The sequence below is a fragment of the Eulemur rufifrons genome, chromosome 20, assembly GCF_041146395.1.
Source record: "Eulemur rufifrons isolate Redbay chromosome 20, OSU_ERuf_1, whole genome shotgun sequence".
NCBI classification, from domain to species: domain Eukaryota; kingdom Metazoa; phylum Chordata; class Mammalia; order Primates; family Lemuridae; genus Eulemur; species Eulemur rufifrons.
Genome location: NC_091002.1, coordinates 31,877,802 through 31,903,515, shown reverse-complemented (window position 1 = coordinate 31,903,515; position 25,714 = coordinate 31,877,802). Strand labels below are relative to the sequence as shown.

The window sequence follows — 25,714 nt, the reverse complement described above, 5'->3', positions numbered from 1 at the left end:
CTGGCTCTGCCAAGGGCCCAGTATCTGCTTTTAAATGCAAATTTGTTTTTCTCTACTTATCATGTTAGTAATAACTCCACTACCATCACTGAACAATATTTTTCTTTGTGAAAAATGTCCCTGGAAAGAAAGCCAAAGGCTAGAGTTGGTGATGTGATCCAGAAAGATGATGCTTTTTTTAGGCAGAAAAAAAAAGTTTCAGAAGAATTAGAGAGAATATCTTAAGTTGGCAGCTTCTTAGCTCTGTTGACAGGAATAAGTCAGCCATATACTCTAAGCAGAGAAAATGAAATGCTAATGGGATATTTGAGGATAAGACTCCTCCGCTGTGACATCGAGGGCATGTCAACTCTATAGGTCACATTGCTTTTCCAGAAGTCAGATAATGGAACCAATATAACAAAACATCTTTGACCCAGTTTAACTGATGTGATTAATCAACAGAACTCGCTTAACTATTCAGGTCTGCAGGCATGCATTCAGCAAGCATTTATTGAATCTGGGGTACTCAGCCGGACATTGGAGTAGATTGGAATCCAATGTTGAATAAGACAGGGTTCCACTTCTGAAAACAGTTTTTACAATCCAGCAGGAAATATAAAAATGAGAAAACCACTGAGAGATATTAACAAACTGTCAAATTTGTGTAGAAAGGAAGCAATGCACTTCATTAGAGAAGAGGTGGAAAGATTTCATGGAGATAATATCTAAATTTAAATTTAAGAAACAAATAGTGTTTGGACACTTGGAGCTGACAAGGAACAGGGAGCACCTCAAATTTAGGAACTAGTGAAGGCAATGCTAAAGATGCATGTTAGCATGAGGACCCAGAGGAGAGGAACTCAGCTGAACTTGAGATTCTGGAATATGACACCTCAAACAAAACAAAACAAAACAAAACAGCATCCAGGTTAAGAAAGGTAAAAACTTGATAATCCTAAAAAGAAGTAATAATATGATCAAAGACAAGGGGGCACGAACCAACATGGTATTACCAGGAACTAGAAGTTGTTTAATATTATTGGAGTGAAATGTATGTAGAACATATCACGGAAGGAGAAGAGGTGTAGTTCTTCCCAATCCCATCTCATCTCAAACAATTCTGCAAGAGGCTGTTCCAGAAGGATGAGCCAAACTGTGACATCTTCTGAGCTGTGCATAATTAAGGGTCAATAAACCGACGACTTGGCAATGGAGTCTGACTCTGCCATAGAGCCCTAGCTCCTGGGACAGCATGGCTGCCAGCACTGGCTCCACGACATGCAGAGAGAGCGCCTTACCTCTGGAAGGGCAGGGATATCTGAAAAGACCTAGTACTGGTTCTAGAATATGTATCTAGATATGCACCTAGAATCACAGTGCTGAGAGTCTTGGAAGCATTTTGACCCCAGAAAGTGAGCAGGAGATACAACTATCAAATTGAGAATCTGGCCCTGGCATGGGCAAGAGTACCCAATGGGGGCAATGCAAGGGTGAGCTCTTTTGAGTATAAGTAGAAAAAGACTAATGATTTCTTGGGATCAATGGTGGGATAAAGACAGTCTTGAAATAAGAAGCAAGAGATGCTATGACTAGGTTACTCCTGCTGCCATTCATAGGAACAATTATTCCACAGAAACATGAAAATTCAGGAATATCTATGGTGGAAGGTGGCTACATTTTGGTGGGGACATAACTGAGGAGACTTGCGGAGGTATTAAAAATTCTCTACTTGAGTATGAGTGATGATTCTGTGTGTGTGTGTGTGTGTGTGTGTGTGTAAATTCATCAAGGCGTACACCTAAGATTTACTCATGATACTCCAAGTTATACCTTACCAAGAAGTAAAATTTAAGAAAAAAGAATCTGAAGATGAGGTCTTCATAGTCCTGGTTCTAAATCCTATGTTTAACATGATTTATGTATTTTTCCATATATTTACTGAATTCATACATGGTGCAAGGCAAGCACCATACCCTGATATCCTTTGCTATTCTTTGTATACATGTCGGTATCATCAAATTTTGCCATTTGATTATAATCCTTCTTTTACAATCTTTCCTCATTTTAAAAAACGTGAAGTAAAAAAAAAAAAAATTGTTCACAAATGATTGCTATTAACAATTAAACAAATTCTAGAAGTGTTCTTCCTGCAGTTAATTTACAAATGCAGACTGAAACCAATATTGTTTTTCTCTGCTAGAGTGCTTCATTTCATTTCTCTGAGGTCCTTCATTTTTGCCCCGGAAACACTCATTTAAATGCAGGTGTGAGGATGCATAAGCTTCTTAGCAGTGACTCAGAGTGCTGACGGACCCCTTTTTATGATTTTTCCAGACAGAGAGGAATGGTTCAGCATGTTAAGTAGCTACAAATAGTATAATTCAGCCCTAAACGGTCGCTCCACGTGATTGCCTACTGCTGCTAAATTTCTCCACCTTAAATGTCATACTAATACACTGGAATTTCGTTTCTCCTTCTCTCACTTAAGTAAATAAAAGCGGATCCAAAGTTCAAAATGCAAAATTGAAATCCCTCCTTGAAAGCATTTTTGAGGTTACTACTAGGTATGCAGAAGAAAATGGGGGAGAATTTACATCATGACATTCCAGTAAGCTCAGGAATCAAAGGGATGTTCTTTGCTCAATGTAAGCACGCAGATCGTAAAGTTCTCTGAAGAGTTTGCTTGTTAGTATGTGAGATATATACTAGAGATTATATGTTCATTCCATAGAGATTCTCCTGGGCTGGGTATGTTATGTTCCCTAGAAGCAAAGCCTAAGATGAGGATCCCTGAGGTGGTGATTTATTGAAGGAGGCTCTCAGGGGAAACATATAAGGGAATAAGAGAAGCAAGATAGGGAAGCAGAAACAACTAAGCAAGGATGTAGTTTCAGCTGGAGACTAGTCTCAGTCTGACTCTAGGAAGAGTTCTAGAGTATGAATGATACCCTCGCGGTGGCCCAACTTGGGGTAAAGGAACTGACTTTTGATACCACTCTATGGGTCGGTCATTGGCTACAGGCCACTACTGGGTGGAGGGATTACTTCCTGGGTATTTCCACCCAAGGCAGCTCCTGTGGGCTGAGGACAGTTCTCACAAGAAGGGGGTGGCCATGAATTGCTAGCAGCCAACACTGCCAGCACCTGGAGACAGGTGTGCTGCCCAGGAAAAGGGGTGGGGCAGTGCACTATTAGCATCTCCATTGGGCTTTCAACATGATACAATGTCTTCCAACCTTTCCAACTCAGCTTATGGCAATGGTGTGGTGGTGTCTAACAACCACCAGTTCTGGAGTTGGGAATGGGGAAGAGAAGCCCTGATTTATAGCATTTGTTGGTTTCTATCATGTAAATTCTCCCACCATGGCCATATTTAATCTATTGGTGTGACTCAGTAAGTGTAAAGTTGGGAAGAAATGAGCAAAACGTGATACTGGTTTACAGGATTCACACTTTCTTGCCTGCTCTGGCTAATCAGGATTCATCATCAATATAACTGACTGTCAGTTGAGATACAGAAGTTTGGAGGAGTCCAGATCTCTCTAAGCCAAATTTGTGAGTTTAGAGGAGAAATACTCAATAGCTATTCTTTGAAGGTGATATGGTGCAGTAGACCTAGGCTGCCCAACCATCCTGGTTTGCCTCCAAGTATCTTGGTATTGGTGCTGTTGGTCCCTCCCACATCCAGGAAACTCCTCAGTCCTGGGCAAAACTGGATAGTGGGTAATTCTAGCAGACCCCATAAAGTGCTGCATTGTCTTAGTACTTTTTCTTCCTCACTGCCCGTAGTAATTCTCCCTATGTCACCCTATAGCATTTAACTGTATTACAATTAAAATTTCATCTCATAGTCATCCTCTTGAACTCAGGATATCCATAATTGAGTCAATTACCTTGCTTCTCATACTTGTTCCTTATAACCATTTCTGAACCAAGCAAGATTTAGAGAGTCATCCTAGGTTCATCTCTCATCTTCACCTCCCATATCCAAATGGTTACAAAGCCACTTCTGGTTATAGCTAATGGCCAGAACTAGTCACTCCAATCTAACTGCAAGGAGAACTGGGAAGTGCAGGGGAGCACAACGGTCTCAGCCACATGAATACATCCTGTGTGCCTGGCCCTTTAGCAGGTACTGGGCTATAGACCATGAAAAACACTGATAGGATTCCTATCCTCAGAGAGCTTGCAGTCCTCCACAGTAGAGCCTGAATAACCTTTTAAGCATGCAGGTTGTTCATACTATTTCCCTGCTTAAAACTGGTAAATTGTTCCTCACTGTTGGTGGGGTAAAGCCCCAACTCCCTAATGTGGCATTTAAGATCCTCCTTAATCATGACCTACTTCCTGTTTAGCCTAATTTCTCACCATTTTTCTACATGCACACCAGGTTCTGGTTATTCAGGAAGTGCTTTTAGTTCTTCATGACACTTTAATTCCCCACTCTGTGCCTTTGCACATACAGTTCCCTGTGCCTGAAATGCTACCTAAAGCCACGTGCCAAATTCATCCTTGAAGTCCTACCTTGACAGTCTCCCCTCTGAAGCTATCTGTGACTAAAAAAAAGAGATGACTTCTCTCTGTAGCTCACCCATTTTTTTCCCTATAATTTGTGCTCAGGTTAAACAGTGAGCGCCTGGAGGCATAAACAGCATTTGACTGAAATCCCCCAGTACCTATCATAGCATTTAGCATATAGTAGTGCTCAATAAATCAATATTAAAGCACATGAAGTTCACATTGCCTTCTATTTCTCTCTTATTGCTTCCCCTGAAAAAAATTCCACGAATTCAGGGAACATGCCATATATTTTTCACACGTGTTTAGAGTGAGTACTTAGGAGAATGCTAAAAAGGTCCTATATTAACGTCGATCACTGGAAAGAAAATCCTAGAAAGAGGACAGTATAGCAAGAAGTTAATGCTGCAAACCTTACATAAGACTGACAAATCCTTTAAAAAACATTTTGGAATGTTGAGGTCATTGTATCATTATCAGGGCCTATCTACATGATTTTATAATGCAATGTTCATACCCCACGAACTTCTCTCGCAGAACAGTAATACATTATTGCCTTACGAATATATTTTTTAAGGTGGGTTGTGTTAATCATGCCTTTTTATTTTTTGTATTTCTGATTCTTTGACATGTGGGGACACCCCAGACCAGATTTTGCTGACCGTGGAGGGATTGCCTCATTGAGGGGTGGGTAATTCCTAGAGATGGTAAACAACAAGGTACCTTTCATATACAAACTAACCAATCCAGAGCCCACATACCCACCACCTACTCATCAGGCTCTCATATTCAAGGCCCATTGTCTCCTTCCCTATTACCCAGAGTCAGATACCAGACAATTAGAGGCAGCTCCTATACCCCAGAGTCTGCTGAAATTACTTAAACAAACCAATGCTAAGCCTGCTTACATTGCCTTGCCCATTCCTTCCTGTGGAAACCACAGTAATGGACCTTGTACACATTTTCCCCCTGTTTCCTCTGCTTCCTGACCCTGGTGCTTCCCTGTGTGGCCCCCTGTGGCATGGAATGCTCTCTCCTATTGAGAACTGTGAGTAACCATCTCCCACCTCCTGCCCACCATCTCACACCTCCTCCTCACCATCTCCCCACATCAATGTGCAGTGGTAGTGATATCTTGATCTTTTGGCCTCATCATACCTTAATACTGAGAAAACCTATACTTAAAAACAGGGGTGGAATTGTCTTCCATGGATCAGGCTGTAGGCCTTATTAAATAGCTTGGAGAGACAGACATGGAAGGGTTCTGGTTCCCCACCAAGAAGATATAAGCGTGCCATATGAGATACAGTGTTTGCAAAATGGCCACCAAAATTCTGCTCTTTGGAACAAAAGCCTTGGTTCTCCTCCTCCTCCTCGCTCTCTGACACACATACATGGGTTAGGCTTGGCCCTATGACTTGCTTTGGCCCATGGGACAGCAGCAAATGTGATGCAAGCAGAGGTTTGAAAAGTGTTTGCTCATTGGGAGCTTCTCCTCTCTTGCTGCTGGGAACCCTTTTGCTACCTTGTGAACAAGCTCAGGCCTGTCTACTTGGAAGACAAAGGACCTCTTGGAGAGAGACCTCAGCTAACCCAGTTGGGCCCGAAGCGTGTAAGCGAGGCTGTCCTAGACCTTGCAACCACTGCTGAGCCACCCCAGACCAGTTCTGCCTAGTCAACGCACAGAATAGTTAAAAAGAACACGCTTTTATTGTTTCATTCTGTTTTATGGAGCTAAGGAGACCACCTTCTAGAAATTCCCTAAGGCCCACTGCCATATTATTGGTTGGAAAACTCATACATAATCCTAGAAAACTCAATATATAGGCCAGCTGGACTCTTCTATGTTTGCTTAGTTCTTTGTTGTGGGAAAAAAGATACTAGTTCAAACTTTCTCAGCATTTTGTGGAAAAAATCCATTGTGTTTTTAATTTAATTTGATACCACATTCTAAGAATAGAATCATGGACATATTCCAGAACTTGCTATTCATTGGCCATATGCTTCTATATGTACAATTAACAAGAAGCAATATTTGAATATTGAAAAATCAAGGTGTATCAGGCAGGTATTGCCATATTAATGCCATGTAACTAATTGCCCCAATGCATAGTGGCTTAAAACAGTAGGTTTTACACTTCTCCGGGTTGGATACATGGTTTTTCTGGCCTTGACCAAGCCTGCTCACACATGGGGAGGGAGACTTGCTGTTGCCTTCAGGGGGCATTGGCTGAGACCACTATGGGTACTCAGCTCTGCGCCATGTGTTTCCCCCTCCGGCTGGACTTGGCATATCCTTCTCACGGCAGTGTCAGAGAATAGTCCTAAGGGCAAGCACAATGGCAAACGTGCTTTTCATTTCTCTGTGCATGTCACATTTGCCAACATCTCATTTGCAATGTGTCACGTTACTGAGCCAGAGTAGAAAGCAATTATAAAGTTACATGTTTAAGGGCCTGGATACAGGGAGGTGGTGATGATGAAGAATTAGATCCAATAACGCGATCAATCTTTCAGCAAAGTAAATACCAGCAAGTGTACATAAAGGAAAAGAGGGACTCTGAAACCAAACAAGATTAATATTCTATGATTTGTCATAATGCTTGGGAATTCAGATGAACATTCATTAAATAATTTCTATTGAATCAATATTTATTCCTATCAAAATGTGACTGCTATCAGAAATTTTCTCAGGTCTGTAAATGAATATCCATCTTATTATTGATCTACATACTTGGGATTATATATGATAGGCTTAAAGAAGAGTTTGAATCATTGTTTCAAGTTGTACTGGAAGGTACTAAGAAAGAATGTGATTTATTTCTTAGGAACCCAGGTCATAGTTGATTTCTTTTTTAATGACCCTGAGTGGTAATGGACAAGGACTAAATGTTTAAAAAGCCCAGAAAAATAACTGGGGGAACAAACAAAGGCAGTTTCCCCTAAGAACTTCATCTAATTTCTATATTAAGGATAGTCAGAGTCCAACTGTATTGGTTGGAAACTATTCTTTGCATAGAACTTTTTATTTTTAATATATTGACTCCTCTGACAAGTAACTTACATGTGTTTTCCATCATAACTTTGTTTTTTGTTGTTGTTGTTGTTTTTGGAGACAGGATTTTGCTCTATTGCCCAGGCTGGAGTGCAATGGCATCATCACACCTCACTATATCCTCAAACTCCTGGGCTCAAGTGATCCTACCTCCTCTGCCTCATGAGTAGCTAGGACTACAGGTGGGCACCACCATGCCCAGCTAATTTTTTTATTTTTTGTAGAGACAAAGACTCACTATGTTGCTCAGGCTGGTCTCGAACTCCTGGTCTCAAATGATCCTCCTGGCTCAGCCTCCCAAAGTGCTGGGATTACAGGCGTGAGCCACTGCACCCAGCCTATAACTTCTAATTATGATCCTTGTGGCCAATCAACACTTATCCTTCATATTTCATTTCTTATTTAGGAGAGGTTATTTTGTATTAATTCATTTTTGTGGGTCAACAGCTGTGTTCTCTTCTCTCATTGTGCTTTAACAAGTCAAGGACTGTTGAGATCTGATCACTTATGACCTTCACACACTGAAATATTGCTTTAATTGCCCTGGAGAGAACTTATTAATTTATTATACATAAGTGGCTATCTCATACCCATCCAAAGGAAGTTGGCTCATTCAACAAAAATATTAATGGCAGATATAATATGTGCCAAACACTGAGTTGGTGCCTGGAAAACACACATAAAATTTGCATAGCCTTTGCCCTTACTAAACTATTAATCAGTGAAGACAAAGAAATAAGTACACTAAAAATAAATGACAAAGGCATACAAAGGTTAGCATTAAGATTTAATTGTTAGTAAGTTAGAACATCTCTGTTTATTAGAACAGAGATGAAAGAGATCCCCATGGGCTGAAGAGGTCAGGCTTATTAGTTATTGGAGCAATTTTTTAAGGCGTGTTAACAAAGGCAGGGGCTCCACAGCTCACACACATGGACCCAGTTTAATGAGAATCTGGTATATATAAAAACACAAATGATTTTCACAAGATAACCAAATATGAGAAGCAGTAATGAACTCCTTGACATTTTAACACTGAAAACAATCAAACAAGGAAGACAAAGGGGCAACAAAACTAAAAGTAATTTGACAATCCAATAATTAGCTAAGAGAAGAGAATTAGCATGGTTTATTGCCCATGCATTTAGCTTTAGCCTTTTAAACTTAGTTTTAAAAATTTTTAAATGTTATTTCTCTTCAGACCCCTTAAGTATGAAGACTTATAAACTAAACTAGGACACACATCATGGGGGAATGTTTAATATTTTTATTTTTGCCAGTTAAGATTGCCTAAGTTAGAAGGTCATCAAGGAAAATGTGAAATGGTCTATGACTCAACAACTTTATTTTCCAAGACTTTAAAAAGTATTAATATCTGTCTCTTGTGTGTGTACAAATAATACATGATGTGATTGTTGGTTTCTCGTTAGTATCATTTATCCTCACACTCTTGTTCTTTCAGCGCCAACTCCTCTTTTGGGGTTCTCCACTCCCTTTCCATGACCTGGGCTCTACAGAATTAAGGTCAGTTCTCCAACATTCCTTCTGTACTATCTACATTACACTTGGTTTGCTCTTTATTCTCAAGTGTGGGTCTCACTCACCATCACATAGCCTTGAAAAACTCAGAAATTTAGGTGATGTACACATTATTGTGCAGTTAATCATTAAACTGATCACTACAACTTTTAAAATATTAAAACAAAAAATAATAGCATAAAACACAATCCCATATTTAACTTTATTTCAGCTAAATAAAATAAAAATCAAATAAAATACTATTATACTATTAAAATATTTAAAAATGCTATTATACTATTAACAGAAGAAGAGATGACAGAAAGTTAATTTGGGTTGCCTTTGGGAGAAGAGAAGAGTAATGAATTATATTCTGCTTCTTTGAAAGTTATATACTTCTCTAATATTTCTAAAATGAGCTTGTAACTTTTAGTAATTATATTTAGAGAGAGTATATGCATATATGTACTTATATTAAAAACTGGAAATCATAAATTTAATTATCTAAAATATTGTTGGGAAGTATTAGTATGAAGTGTCATCTTCAAACCTTTTGCTAAAGCAAGAGAGATGTACAAACTATATTTAGAATTAGGAATGTCTGGCCAGAGTTCTTTTCTTCTCCTTGGTCTCTTATTTGTTTCATTATAGTTTATTCATCCCAGATTGGAGAAATTTCATCAATATCAAAAATAGGCTTTTAGGAATGCCTTTAACAGCTTAGCACAGTCCCTGAACTCCTAAATAGCATTGCTTTATTAAAATACGAAATCAAGTTAAGTGCTTCAGGAAGACAGGCTAAACTACTACTTTGATCGAAAAGTAGGCAGAAATTCCCACCAATTATGTAAAGGTATTTTTCAATTATTAATTTGATCAATTGGGAAGTAATTTACAAAGTTTAAGGAGAAATTAAATTCTCTGGGCAATTTTTTAAATAGCCTATTGTACTTTATTTGCATAAATGTAAGTAGGTGTAATTTTAACTGAGATATTTTTATTCTATTTTATAAATTAACCTATAGTACTTGTGACTTAATTAATTTGCAAATGATTGAAGGCTGGTTGAACTCCATGAAGCAGGAGGTTTTATTTCTTACTCAATTTGATCAATCAGTTTCAAATGGTGACTGCTGTACATATTCAAACTTATTACTTGTACAAAATAAAGGGGAAAAACAATTAGCATAGACTACAGTCTCTGAAAGTAGGGTGGAGATCAACTCTTATGTGATGTTGGGCCAAAGGGAAATCAAATCAAGATGATTTAGTTTGGAAGATGATTTCACTTTGAAATCTGAACCATCCTTACTGTACAAACAAGTCAGATCATTGTGTTAGTACTCTTGGGTGAACTGTGAAACAGCCAGGAATTTTCCTCTTATGGTGTATCAAACCTTTCCATGAAAGGGGATAACCAAAACCCCAGAGCTGGAGGATTCATCTCTAGATAAAATGCTAAGACAGGGTTACTGCTTGATTCTGGTCTAGTTCAAAGGAAAAAAGGGAAGGCTCTGTTCAGTTCCCATGATTCTTCTTTACCAAATTTATGTCTGAAAACACAACCCAAGTATTTGCTCTCGCCAGGAAACACATCTACCCTACAAAGACTCACACAGACTAAAGGTGAAGAAATAGAAAAAAATTTTTCATGCAAATGGAAACCAAAAGTGAGCAAGTGTAGCCATTCCCATTATCAGATAAAACTGACTTTAAATCAATAGAGATCAAAAAAGACAAAGATATTCATTATATAATGGTATACGGAGCAATTCAAAAAGAAGGCATAATAATCCTACATATATATGCACCTAATACAGGAGCTCACAAATTCATAAAGCTAATATTACAAGATCTAAGCAAAGAAATAAACAGTAGCATCTTAATTGCTGAGGACTTCAAAACCCCACTGACAGAATGGATAGATCATCAAAGCAGAAAACGAATTAAAAAAGCTGGACTTAAATGAGACTCTAAAACAAATGGACCTAACAGACATTTATAGAATATTCTACCCCAAAACTATTGAACATCATTCTTCTCATCAGCACATTCCAAGAGAAACAGTCAATTCTACATAAAGTCATAGAAATTAAACAACCTGCTTCTGAATGATCCTTGGATTAATGAGGAAATTAAGATGGAAATCGAAAGAGTACATGAACTAAATGACAAACGGAACACAAGCTTTCAAAATCCATGGGATGTAGCAAAAGCAGTTCTAAGGGGAAAATTCATATCCTTAAATGTTTTCATGAAAAAGATAGAAAGATCACAAATTAATAAACTAGTGTCACATCTCAAGGAACTAGATAAAGAAGAACAAGCCAAACTCAATGCCAGCAGAAGAAAAGAAATAACGAAGCTCAGAGCAGCACTAAATGAGATATAATACAAAAAAAGTATAAAGGATAAATTAAACAAAAAGTTAGTTCTTTGAAAAGATAAACAAAATTGATAGACCACTAGCCAGATTAACCAGGAATAGAAGAGAATGGACTCAGATTACCTCAATCAGAAATTAAAAAAGAGACATTACAACTGATACCATGGAAATACAAAATATCATCTGAGAATACAATAAAAACCTCTATGCAAAAAAAAAAAAAAAATAGCAAATCTAGAGGAAATGGACAAATTCCTAGAAAAACACTACCTCCCAAGCTTGAATCAGGAAGAAATAGAAATTCTGAACAGACCAATAGTAAGCAATGAGATTGAAGCAGTACTAAAAAAACTGCCCCAAAACAACAAGAACAAAAGCCCTGGACCAGACAGATTCACAGCCAAATTCTACCAGACTTAAAAAGGAGAACTGGATCCCATCCTCCAGAAATTATTCCATAACATCGAGAAAGAGGGTATCCTCACTAACTCATTCTATGAAGCCAGTATGACCTTGATACCAAAGCTGGGAAAGGACACAAGAACAAAAAAGAAAACTACAGACCAATATCCCTTATGAATACAGATGCAAAAATTCTCAACAAACTACTAGGAAACCAAATTCAACGACACATCAAAAAGATAATTCATCATGATGAAGTGGGTTTCATCCCAGGGATGCAAGGATGGTTCAACATACACAAAGCAATAAATGTGATTCATTACATAAACAAAAGCAAAAACAAGAACCATCTGATCATCTCAATAGATGCAGAAGCTTTCAACAAAATTCAGCACCCTTTCGTGATTAAAAAAACAAAAAAACAAACCCTCAACAAACTAGGCATAGAAGGAACATATCTCAAAATTATAAAAACCATATGTGACAAACCCACAACCAACATCATACCAAATAGGGAAAAGTTGAAAGTGTTACCCCTAAGAACTGGAACAAGACAAGTGTGACCACTGTCACCACTTCTATTCAACATAGTTTTAGAAGTCCTAGCAGAGCAATCAGGCAAAATAAAGAAATAAAGGGCATCCATTTCAGGAAAGAGGAGTCAAAAACTATCACTTTATGTTGATGATATGATCTTATACATAGAAAACTCCAAAGACTCCACCAAGAGACTCCTGGAATTGATAAATAAATTCAACAAAGTCTCATGTTATAAAATTAATGTACACAAATCAGTAGCATTTCTATATACTAGTAACAGTCAAGCTGAGAGTCAAATAAAGAACTCAATACCATTCACAATAGCCACAAAGAAAATAAAATACTTAGAAATACACTTAACCAAGGAGGCGAAAGATCTCCACAAGGAGAAGTATAACATACTAATGAAAGAAATAGGAGATGACACAAACAATGGAAAAACATCCCTTGCTCATAGATTGGCAGAATCAATATAGTTAAAATGTCCATACTGCCTAAAGTGACTTACAGATTCAATCTAATTTCCATCAAAATACCAATGTTTTATTTCACAGACCTAGAAAAAAATAATAATCATAAGCTTCATTTGGAATCAAAAAAGACTTCAAATAGCCAAAGCAATCCTAAGCAAAAAGAACAAATCTGGAGGCATCATATTACCTGACTTCAAATTATCCTATAAGGGTATAGTAACAAAAACAACATGGTACTGACATAAAGGTAGACACATAGACCAATGGAACAGAATAGAGACCCCAGAAATAAAACCACCTATCTACAACCAACTGATTTTTGACAAAGCAGACAACAATATACACTGGGAAAAGGAAGCCCTATTAAATAAATGATGCTGAGAAAATTGGATAGCCACATGCAGAAGAATGAAATAGGATCTCTATTTCTCACCATATACAAAATTAATTCAACCTAGATAAAAGACTTAAATGTAAGTCATGAAACCATAAAAATTCTGGAAGAAAACATAGGAAAAACTCATCTAGACATTGGCCTAAGCAAACAATTTTTGACTAAGACCTCAAAGGTAAATAGAGCAACAGCAAAAATAAATAAATAGGACTTAATTAAATCAAAAACATCTGCACAGCAAAGGAAATAAGCAACAGAGTGAACAGACAACAGAACAGGAGAATATATTTGCAAATTGTGCATTCGACAAAGAACTAATAACCAGAATCTGCAAAGAACTCAAACAAACCAGCAAGAAGAAAGCAAACAACCCTATCAAAACTTGGGCAAAATACATGAACAGAAGTTTTTCAAAAGGATAGAGAAATGGTCTATAAACATATGAAAAAATGTTCAACATCACTAATCATCAGGGAAATGCATATTAAAACTACCCCTATCAGAATTGCCATTAATAAAAAGTCAAAAAAACAATAGATGCTGGCGTGCATGCAGAGAGAAAGGAACACTTGTACACTGTTGGTGAGACTGCAAATTAGTACAACCTCTGTGGAAAACAGTATGGAAATTCCTTAAAGAAATAAATGTAGACCACCATCCAAATCAGCAATCCCACTGCTGGGTATCTACTCAAAGGAAAGGAAGTCATTTTATAAAAAAGACACCCATATGCAAATGTTTATCATAGCACAAGTCACAGGTGCAAAGATGTGAAATCATGATATATATATATATATATGTATATATATACATATATATATATATATATCATGGAGTACTACTCAGCCATAAAAAGGAATGAAATAACGTTTGTAGCAACTTGGATTGAACTGGAGAACATCATCCTAAGTGACATATCTTAGGAACGGAAAACTAAACACCGTATGTTCTCACTAATAAGTGGAAGCTAAACAATGGGTACACATGGGCACAAAAAGATATAAAGGATAATGGAAACAAAGAAGGGGGGAGAGTGGGAGGGGAGGTGTGGGATAAAAACTTACTTATTGGGTACATGAATGCTATTTTGGTGATGAACGCACAAAAGCCCTGATGTCCATGTAACAAAAACATTTGTACCTCCGTAATATTTTGAAATCAAAACAAATAAAGGAAGAAATTTTAAAATAAAAAGAATCAAACACTTATTATTTCTGTCTTTTTCTAATGATTCTAAAATTCTATGATCCTAGAATAGCCTATTCTTAAACTTAGCATTTTAAATGAGATTGTTCTCCGGTCTTGATTCCTTCTCTTTTGCTGTGCAAACTGATTTCTGGAAACTTTCGAGATCTAATCTATATACGCTTCAAACATGAATCAGTCTTTAAAAACAAAGTCTTAGAGGAAACTCTAAAAAGATCTACATTCATCTCCTTCCCTTTTGTCCATGAAATGGTGTCCATCAGCCCCTAACTGCAAAACCGTAACAGCTTAATTACCCTGAAATAACAGGCTTAAAGAGGCATGGAAATTCTTGGCTTTTTGTTTTGTTTTCATTTGATCATGGCCTGAAAGCCATGAAGGAAACTATAACTGTAATCACCCGTTGATACTACAGAGTCCTGCTCAGAGAGAAACAACAAACAAAAAGAAAAAAAAGCTTTGTATGCCTCTGGGATTTTAGTGTAAATCTTGATTAGCAGAGATCAAAGTGAAACCGAAAGTAAAACGCCAAACCATTTAGAACTTGGGCTTTTTACAGAAGAGTCAGAAGGATCATTTGGTTGGAGTCTCACACTTAGAAACTGGGATGTGAGTAACTAGGAACTCTCATCCCTGTTGATGGGAGTATAGTGGCAAGCCACGTTGGACCCCACAGCTGTATATTTATGAACATTTATAAAAGTATTTTTATAAAATATGAAAAAAGTCTTTAGAAATAGTCCAAATGTCCAAAAATATAGAAAGGATACATAAAACTTATAATAGGTTCAGGAGAATGGAATACTATATAGTATTAAAATGAACTGCTGCCAAATGTATCAATATCACTCTCTTGATACCCCACCCTTCTGCAAACATAGCCCTATTTCTATGTCCCATTTCCTATCAAATGTTCTTGAAAATGGTATCAGCACTGCTCTTTTCTCACCACACATCATCTCCTGAATGTTCACATGAATGCCTGTCCCCACTTCCCTAGAGAGATTGCTTCCATCAAGGTCACCAGTGACTTCCACGTTGCCAAATCAATGATGACATTTCTGTTCTCATCTTGACTGCTCAGCTGCTTTCAACATAAGTGACCATGTCACCCTACCTTCCATACTGTCTTCTGGTGGTTTCTGGAATTTTGCACTCTCCTATTTTCCTCCTACTTTACCAGCCATTCCTTCTCAACATACTTTGCTGGTCCATGCCCTTTTATGTTACTGGAATGTCTAAAGTTCTTTTCTGGGTCATTCTCTTCATCTGCACACTTCCTCCAGATGCTCTCATCCTGTCTACGACCTAAAATATTTAATACATAAATACTAACTATTTCCAAGCCTACGTCTCCAATAATTGTCCTCTCCCCAGAACTCCAGACTCAAATACCTACTTCCTACATATTTCACATGAATGCAGGGTCAGCTTCATGAATGTGAGTCCTGTGCAGTCACACAGGGACCTACACTCGGAAGGGCACATGCGTGGTTGAATGTTCTGCAGTTACTGTCCTGAAATTCTTAATCATTTTATCTTTGAACTTGTGTTTTGTAACTAAAGTGCGAAGGGACAATGAAGAATGTACACAAAAAGAGGAGGTACATGCAAGATGCATGTCCATTGTTCCTTGCTGCCCCATTCACATATAGGATTTGCAATACTCACAAGCACAGAATTTCCATGGATCCACGATGCTTGAGAGTTCAGTGAGACTCAAAGGTAGTGTGAGGTAACAGTGTTACATATCAAGGCTCTGACAGCTGTGAGAAGCCATGCTTTCCTTTATAATCAGAACTTGCTGCAAATGCATAAAGAAAGCAATAGCATTCTAAAAACCCGAACCACCAATAAGCCCAATCTTGTTTGTGTCATTTCCCTATATTAGACAACTGTTACACTGAAAATGGTGACATAGAAAAAAATGAAAAATATGGAGAAACCCAAAGTTCCTTTTCCTTTCCATCTTCCCTTACTCATCAGCAAGATGAAGGTAGAGAGTGTTGGTAGAATGTGCACGTATCAAGAAGTGAAGTAAAAACAACGGTGTTAGTTTTGTGCAATATTTTCAGGTAAGAATAAAATACATACGCATGTACAAACAATGAAATAGAAATTCTATAACTTTGGTGATTCTGTATACGAAGTAAATGCCTTCATAATTTGCTTTAACGATGGCATTGCACAATGTAAAGATGAATCGTAAAAGTCATGCTACTAATATAAAATTTTAATTTTTCTTTACTTAGAATGTCATTAAATAGCAAATTTAAAAAAAATTATGACAAGTGGTAGAGAGAGACGAGTGTGGATGACTGACAGACATCTTAAACTTCAAATGTTTGTAAAGTATTCTTAATTTTCCTTTCCTTCCTCTGCAAATCTCCTTCCCTTCTCTTTCTTATCTTAATCACAGCCCGTAAATCCACCAGTTGCTCAAGTAAAAAAACTGAGTTAGTTTTTCTTCTCTTTCACAATCCATTTTATAAACAGCCCCTAAACAGATCTTTTAAAGACATAGATAAATATTTTCCCTTCCCTAATAAATTTTCTCTACTGAGCCTCCTTTCTTTTTTCATGAAACCTAAATCTCTAACCACAGTTTCCAAAGTTCTACATGATCTGGCATCTATACACCATTCCAGACTCCTCTCACCTCAATCTCCTTTTCATACATCATAGTTCTGCTTCACAAGACTTCTTGTAATTTCTCCAAAATCCCAGAATTGCTTTTACCTTGAGAGCCCTTTTGTACTAATGAGCTTTCTTCTCAGCGTGCCCTGGACCCTGATCTTTGCCTGAGCGGCTCTTCTTTTCATTCAGATCTCAGCATAAAAGTTTCCTCCTTAGAGAGTTCTACTCTAACCACTCAGGGTGGGGGGAATTCATCTGGTTACTCCAACTGGCATCTTGCTTTAGTTCTTTTTTTTTTTTTTTTTTTTATCATTTTTCTTGCTTATCCATTTGTTTGTTTATTGCTTGTCTTCCTCCACTGGGATGTCAGCTCTATGAGATCAGGGATCATATCTGTCTCATTTAATGTGTCTGGAGTGCCTAGGATAGTGTCTGTAACAAGGTAGCTGTGGACTGAATGTGTAAATGAACAAATGAATCAGCTTTGTAAGTACAGTTGTGTTTTCTCTGTTGATGGGTGTTTATGTATACATGTATCTGTACATAAATGCACCCACATGCAAAAACACATATGTACATACATATATATATACACACATATATGTGTGTATACACTATAGATTTTGGCACTGCTTCCTCAGCACTCATTCTGTGCCTCCCTCACTGTCTACCAGCCATAAATTTAGAGTGAAATTGACACCACCACTGTTGCAGAGGGGTGCCAAACCCAAGCTCATCCCCCAGCCATAGTTTTGGGTTCAGTGATGGGCACATAACCTAGATAATAAAAATGAACTTTGAGATTTTTGTTCAACGATTGGGGAAGAGAAGCCCTCATATTCTGACCCTCGGTGTGACCAAGGAAGCATCTAGTTTCTAGTTTTAGTTTCTGCTGTCATCAGAATGACAACTGGGAGGAAAGTCTGCTTTAGCAGGAAGCAAATATTATGGAAGAAAGAGTGAAGAGCATGAAAACAACTAGACCCATAATGACCTAGCTGAGCTGCTGGCTGGATCAAACCTGAAGCCTGACTGCTGGACTTTCCAGTTAAACAAGGCAACAAATTTCATTGTTTAAGCCAGTAGGAGCTGGATTTTCTGTTACTTGCAAATAAACCATTGTAATTGACACTGGTAGTAAATTTTAATCATTGTTGGCCTTTGGACGTATTTTCTTCTTGCAGTTTTTAAAGCTGTTAAAAAGTAACATAGTTGCAACTAGAATGCAGGTATATTTTTGTGTATCATTTTTCTACCTATTGTTATAATATAAGCATTATATTTTTCTGGTAATTATTATCCTTACAACCATAATATTGTTAATATAACTATCTAGTGATTACACATACTATAATTTACTTAAGCATTTCTGTATTTTGTGGACAGAGTATTATTATCATTCTCCTCATCTTTTGTTTCATTTCTTTTCTATTGATTTCCTGGATTATTAAGTCCAGGTGTGTGAAAATTGTTTTACCTCTTGGAACACCATGCCAAATGGCTTTTTAAAAAGATTCTAATATTTTTAATACCAACAGCACCTTGCCATGTTAGGCTTTATCACAATTTGACTTCTTACAAACCTTTGGTAATTCAATACATCCAAAATTGGTTTCATCTTATGTTTTCATTTGCATCTCTCTGATTACTAGAGGGTTTGGATAATTTCCAGTATGTATTTCACTATTGATATGTATCCTTTGGGGAAATATTTGTCCACTTTGTAGGTAGCTTTTCATTGTGGCAGATGATGTAGTCAGTGTCCTGGTGATATTTTCTAGGCTCTCATCATTTCTATGAACTCAGAGCAATGACTTTCAAAGCAAACAACTGAGTATCTGTAAGGGCATTCGTGCTGGTGTCCAGTAAGCCTAAGTGTGGGATGAGCAGCAAGTGGTTGAATGAAATGGCCTCCCTTACAAACCAGATGCATCCCTCAAAAACTGATATGAGTTGGTAGACAAATGCCTCAGCTCCCTTGTCCCTCACTTGGAATAACACAAAGGTCTGTGTTTTAAGCTCTTGCCCCGAGTATCCCAGTGGGATTATATTCTAGTTGTCCATAGTGGTAACTTGCTTGTTAACTGACACTGTGTTGGCTGCCTTTCCGTCCCTTTAACTCTCCCCACTCATATACTAGGCCTTGTTGACACCCCCTTCCAGATAAACTCTTTGTACCCTGAACCTCCTCTTAAGCTCTGCCTCTAGAGAATCCAACTTAAGACATCCACCAAATGATATTTACTATAGTGTAATGACATAAGCTTTTAACAATATTTATTGAACATTTGAAACCTTCCTTACTGCATGTAAAAAGAAAAGTCAAAATAAAGCAGTTCACTTTTCTTTGGAAATAAGCAGGAATGTTTAATACAATGTATACTGGTCTTTTAAAATTCTTAAAACCCTCCCAAGCAAAAGGAGTGAAAATAATTAATGATTTTTTATGATTTTTAAGCTAAAAGGAATATTTATTCATTATATGTGTGGTTTCAGAACTTTGGTGATTTCCGCCCCGCCACCCCCCCCATGGGGTACATCATATAGCTTTTGAAAAGTACAAATTTCTTTCTTCCTAGGATTTAATCATCATGCTTTAAGGAAATCGTTTGAAAGGAAGGCAGCATATGTTGCAATAACTAGGCCCTTTCATTAAATTCATCTCTTAAGAAAAGCCCACGCAGTAACTGATTTTTGACCTCAGTTCAAATAGAACTTTGGCTAGAAAATTCTCAGAGGTAAAATACCACGAGTAATGGGAATGTTTCATATTTTAAAGTTTTCCAACAACCACAATACACTTTATCCAGCATATATTTGGTTTGGGCTATTTGAAGTTCACCTGGAGTTTAGATGGTATTTTATAGATCTATCGCACTAACATCCTGTTTTCTAAGTATACATGACCTGTTTTAAGATTGAAAATATAAGAAATTCTTCTCTTAAAAGAAAGTTTGTTGCTAAGACAGTATCACAGCTATACATCCATGCCCTTTCAAAACATTGCATTTTAGAACTTCTTCAGATTTCCAATTTGAGTATGAGATCTAAACATTCAACTGGTCATAAATTCCCTTTATAGTATAAATTTACTTCAAAATTACAGCTTTAGTTGCTAAGTCACAACTTCTAAATCACGTCTTTTAAAATTTTTTAACAACTTCAAATGAACATTTCAACACTGATCGCTTTGAAGCAGAGTAGAAACATATCACCAATGATTATTGCTAACCTATTTTAAATTAAAGTACCATAAAGTAGTTTCTGATGTATGCCAGCAAAGTTGGTCTTATGGGCATCATGATGTTCACTCAAAATATTTGGAATCTGGAGAAAAGATTTTTCCATCACAATTTAGGGAGATCTTCCATTAAGATCTTTATGTTATTGCAGCATACTGAATTTACTTAAGAACATCATGTACTTAGGCGTCAGGCTGTCTACAAGGGAAAAATGAAGTAGAGTCTAAAGTGTCTGGATAATGTAGGCTAAAACAGTTCGTCATGAGTAAAAAGGGTTCAGGACAGATGGGGAAATGGAATTAAGTCAATACAGACCTATATCAGGGTCACCATTTAGCATCTCTGCCCTTTTAACTTAAACTGCAATTCCTTTCTCAAACTCTAGTATTTGCTTCCAGACTTGGCCCATCTTCCCTGGAGCTCAAGGTCAAGAACACACAAATAAAGAGGCTGCTCTGGAAGTTCCTGACACTTTCTCTGGCTGCAAGTGCTACTCCTTTCCACTGGTTATGAGACCAACACCCACGTTAATAACACACAATGGCCCAAAATGCCAATAGTGCCCTCACCGAGAAAAGCCAGAGGTGGTCTGATCAAATTATCTACCTAACTGCCTCAGGACCAGAATGAAAGTTCTGTGATATTTCCTTTCCACCTTGAAATTCTGAATTAACTGTCTATTACATACCAAATGTATAGTTTCAAAAAACAGAAGTGATTTATATTCTTGAAATAGCTCAAGCTAGGTAACTGATGTGCAGAAAATCTAAAACAGACTTCACCACCTGTAGGTACTATAGATAGGTAGCCATACATCACAGCCAATTGCGCATTAAATTTATGTTACATCCCCAGGAACATTCCAAGGAAATTCAATAATGTCTATTTATTAAATTCAATGCTATGATTACCAACCAAGCAAAGCAAACCTGAAATATATTCCATGGAAAATCTAACTGCTTGAAAGGTGCCCAACAGAATGTTATGTTTACTTGGTGATATTTAAATAACGATCACTACCTCATTCGTATTCACATGCTTCCTAAGAATCATAGTCTTTCGTATTCTCAAGGATAAGTCACACATCATTTCACAGCTTTGTTTAATTTAGGATGTGTTAGAGCAGCGGTCCCCAACCTTTTTGGCACCAGGGACTGGTTTCATGGAAGACAATTTTTCCATGGAAATGGAGGTGGGGGGGGGGTAGAGGGAATGGTTTCAGGATGATTCATGCACATTTACTGTGCATCTTATTTGTATTATTATTACATTGTAATATATAATGAAACAATTATACAAACCTCTCTGCTAACGATAATCTGTATTTGCAGCCGTTCCCCAGGGCTAGCATCACTGCCTCAGCTCCACCTCAGATCGCCAAGCATTAGATTCTCACAAGGAGCTTGCAACCTAGATCCCTCACATATGCAGTTGACAGTAGGATTCACATTCCTATGAGAATCTAATGTCACCACTGACAGGAGATAGAGCTTATGCTGTGATGTGAGTGCTGGGGAGCAGTTGTAAATACAGATGAAGCTTCCCTAGCTACCTCACCCACTGCACACCTCCTGCTGTGCAGCCAGGTTCCTAACAGGCCACAGACTGGTACCAGTCCATGGCCTGGGGGCTGGGGACCACATCGTTAGAGTATCTATTGTTATGTCCGTTAGAAATAATCAATCTTTTGATGAACTGTGCACTTGGTTCACATGCTGAAAAAACAATATAAATTGGGATGTTTTGTCCATCCATTCACTTGATACATTAAACAGACAAAATTGTTTTCCATCTCTTGGTAAGGCACAAACTTCATCTCAAATAAGTATAGTTCATAATCAGATAATGGCCTATTATAGAGCAGTCATATAACATCCTGAAATTACGAATAGGTTGAGGGCTTAAAATTAATTTAAAAAATTTAAAAGTAATGATTTAAAACTACCTTCATCATACTTTACTTATATAATTGATAGTAAATAAATGAGATGAAACTTTTTAACTATTTTTTTTGTTTTTGTTTTAAACACATAAGGATTAATTTTCCTTCATACGAAACAAGCTCAGATCAGGAATCCAGGACTGGTGTTGGGGCTTCAGTCACTAGGGATCCAAACTCCTTGTAAATTTCTGCTCTTCCATCTTAGCAATGATTTCCAACTGCAAAGTTTCTTCATGGTCCAAAATAGCAGTATTAGGAAGGAGGAGGGGTGGGAGGCAGAAATGCAAGTACCAGCTGCCTATATTCTCTTGAAAAAAAAAAAAAAAAAAGGAACTTCCTTAAAGTTCCACCTTATCAATCGTGCTTACATCACATTGGTGAAAAATTGGTCAGGTGCCTAGCCCCAGTCTTTTAGCTGGTTACATTGCTAGAAAAAGGAGACAAAAGCTATTGATTGAGCAAATATACTGTATATTTTCTGTTTTCCCCTTAAGACCTACTGTCCAGCCTTCTCCACCTGTGCTGGGCACAGGAGACAACATTCTATTAACTGCATCATCCAGCCTCCATCCTCTGGCTTCCCTTTGAGGTTGGGCAGTGAAACACACCAAGAGACTGAGAGGTGGGAGGAGGGAGGTGATGGGGCCTTGACTCCTCCTGCTCTAGTTAAAGCCAGAGCCCTTATAGATGGGGACTAAATTATTTTTCAAATGAGACCTTTTAACTTAATTGATTTGTTTTTTTCCACTTGGTTGAGCTATACGACTCCCACCCCTACACACACCATTTAAAAAAAAAATCAATTACTTGCTTCTAATTCTTAAGCAAACTTTTCAGTTCATTGTATGAATGCAAGTCTTATTTGCCAATTCACAAAAGAATTTTTCCTACTGAGAATTATTTACAAATTGGCTACCTTCATACCCTGTGATTTAACATAATATGCATACTTTTTTCTTGGCTGTCAGCCTATATGTCTCATAGGTTCACATTCTGTAAGCCACCAAAAAGGTGCAATTTCATACAAGTGATAGAGGGAATGACATTAATGGCCTACAGATTGGTCAGCAACATGTATTTCATAACATAATGAGAGACTGTTTACTTCAAAAAGCCAGACCTCAATTATGTACTTTTCCTAGTTTAGAATTTATTCTAACTTGTAAAAATAGTATATCACCCAATATGTTACCAAACGTAGTAATTTGAGGTTAGAAATATTTTAGAAATTACTTCATTTCAGGTATTTTTAATGTTAAGATTACCCCCATGTGACGTGATGTTGCCAAATTACTTAGAATTTCAGTTGGTTGTATTTAAATTGGGGTTTTACTTATTAAAATTGACATCCTCTTTTTTAAAAGGCAATTTTAAGTCCACAGAGGAGTTAGCGTACTGTCTGGCTGAAACACATCATTCTGTTAGGCTGGCTTCATACAAATATTAATTATTAATTAGCATGCGGCCGGAGTGGACAAGATTGCCTTGGCACAGTTGTGGCTTAAATAGGCAACAAGGGACACTTAACCTGCTTTTTGCCAGAGCGTGGCTCCGATCGAGAGAACCTCCTTCGCGTTCCCAAAGTCCCCAGGCACAGCCTTGATTTGCCTGGCCACAGGCAAAGCACTGCTTCCTGCAAAGCAGCTCTCAACTGTGGCCAGACATTAGGATCACGGGGCAGCTTTCCACAATGTCAGGGCCCAGACTGCATCTCAGCCCAAGTATATCAGAATCCTACAGTGGGGCCTGGCCATTAGAATTTTTAAGGCACCCCAGGGTGATTTCCCTGTGCAGGCAAGGTTGAGAACCACTGCTGTAAAGACACAGGGTTCAGGAGGTGAGTAGGATGCATGATGGAGCTGGTCTTAATTTCTGCTTCCCACCAAGGCAGCCCCTCTGTGCTTAGCTCTGGAAGATTGTGACTAAGCTAAGGGTGAATATAACAAAGACCCTTGGCTCTCCTCTATCTTTCTTAACCCAAGGGAAGATCTGCTAAAAGGAAAAAGGCAAGCAGGCTTAACCAGACTATGTTCTGTCTCAGGCCAGGGAGAATTTCTTGCTGCAAGAATATCTAATTGACTTAGCTCTATAATTTCAGGTGATGGGGTGGAGAGGGACTAGACTTATTAGTTCATACACGCTGATTTAACTGTAGGCTTGACTTTCTTTTTGCTTTCAGCTTTGAGACATTCATTTACTTTCCCACATCACCATTCATGGATTATTGCATCAGGATTATGAACGGCTAAGTCTTATACCTTCTCAGGAAAACACAGCATTATTGAGTGACTCTGGTGCCTTATAGAGAACTTCAGTATTTGGTCGTGGTGTTAAAAGCGCTGGGTTTCACAGTCCCACAGGCTCCCTTTGAAATGACCTAAGGCTTGACTTTCTTTAAGGGATTTCTAATCAATTCCATTGATGATCTTTATGTCAATTTGGTAAGGGTATAAAGCAGTTTTATTCCATAAACTTCACTTTCTAATTGCATCTGCTAATGAAATTTAATCCTTATGCAAACTGAGCAGTTGAAGCTAATTTACTGAACACAAATGAGGAAAGGTAATGTAGAAGGGAACAAATACAAAAAAAAAAAAAACCTTTTACTTTTATTGATAGAATTAAAACCTATTACATTTACATTTTAATATAATATATCAAGACAGAATAGAAAGGGAGTCTTAAACTTCTGCTTGAAACATCAAATCCACTGTACTTCAGGTCTCCCATGCTTGGGCCTTGGCACCCAGTTGAGTTAACTAAGAGAAGTGTTTTCAAGCTGCTCATGTCCCAACTGTCCTAGAACATACTAAAAATGAAGGCCTTAGTTTTACATATCATTTCCCTGAACAAGTAGCAGATTTTTTTACATGATTTATAGTTATGTTCTAAGTTAAATGTATCAAATTTTATAATGAGAACCATATCCATCTAGTTTCATTTCCTTAAGCTAGAAGATAAATCCACAAACCACAGCAAAATGGTTAGCCACACACAAGAGATTCTAAGTGAATGATAGATGAGTAGGTAAACCTCTTTTCTAATGGTCTTCAGCATTCTGTCTGGAACAGTCCTTGCCAAATCCTAGGTCATCTCTACCTGACCATTTTCCCATTATCTGGCCTTTAGATGGGACTTTGCTTACTTCTTCCCTACCCTGATTTATCGCCACATTCTCTCCTTCAACAGTCTAAGTCTATTCACCAGGAAGTTCCTTTCAGTGACAAGCCTAAATTATCCTGCTGAGATACAAGTTTATTCTTGTTGTCTTTCCTCAGTGAACACAAAGAAAAATCTCACTATGCCACTGTCTTATAGTTATTATTCTTTTTTTAGAAGATCATTCTTTGACTTAAAGAAATTTTTTGGCAGAATCTCAAATGCACACATATGATCTAGTATACACATATGGCCAAAGA

At 37.6% G+C, this 25,714-nt stretch overlaps 1 protein-coding gene and 1 non-coding gene across 3 annotated transcripts in view; both read right to left on the bottom strand.

The window, feature by feature from the left end:
• Window positions 1-25,714, bottom strand: part of PLCB1 (phospholipase C beta 1) — a 652,483-nt gene that overhangs the window by 258,745 nt on the left and 368,024 nt on the right. The window lies entirely within an intron of this gene.
• On the bottom strand, window positions 24,546-24,674 carry LOC138401309 (small nucleolar RNA SNORA25). The gene has a single exon (XR_011236468.1). It is a non-coding gene; the product is annotated as a small nucleolar RNA SNORA25 (small nucleolar RNA).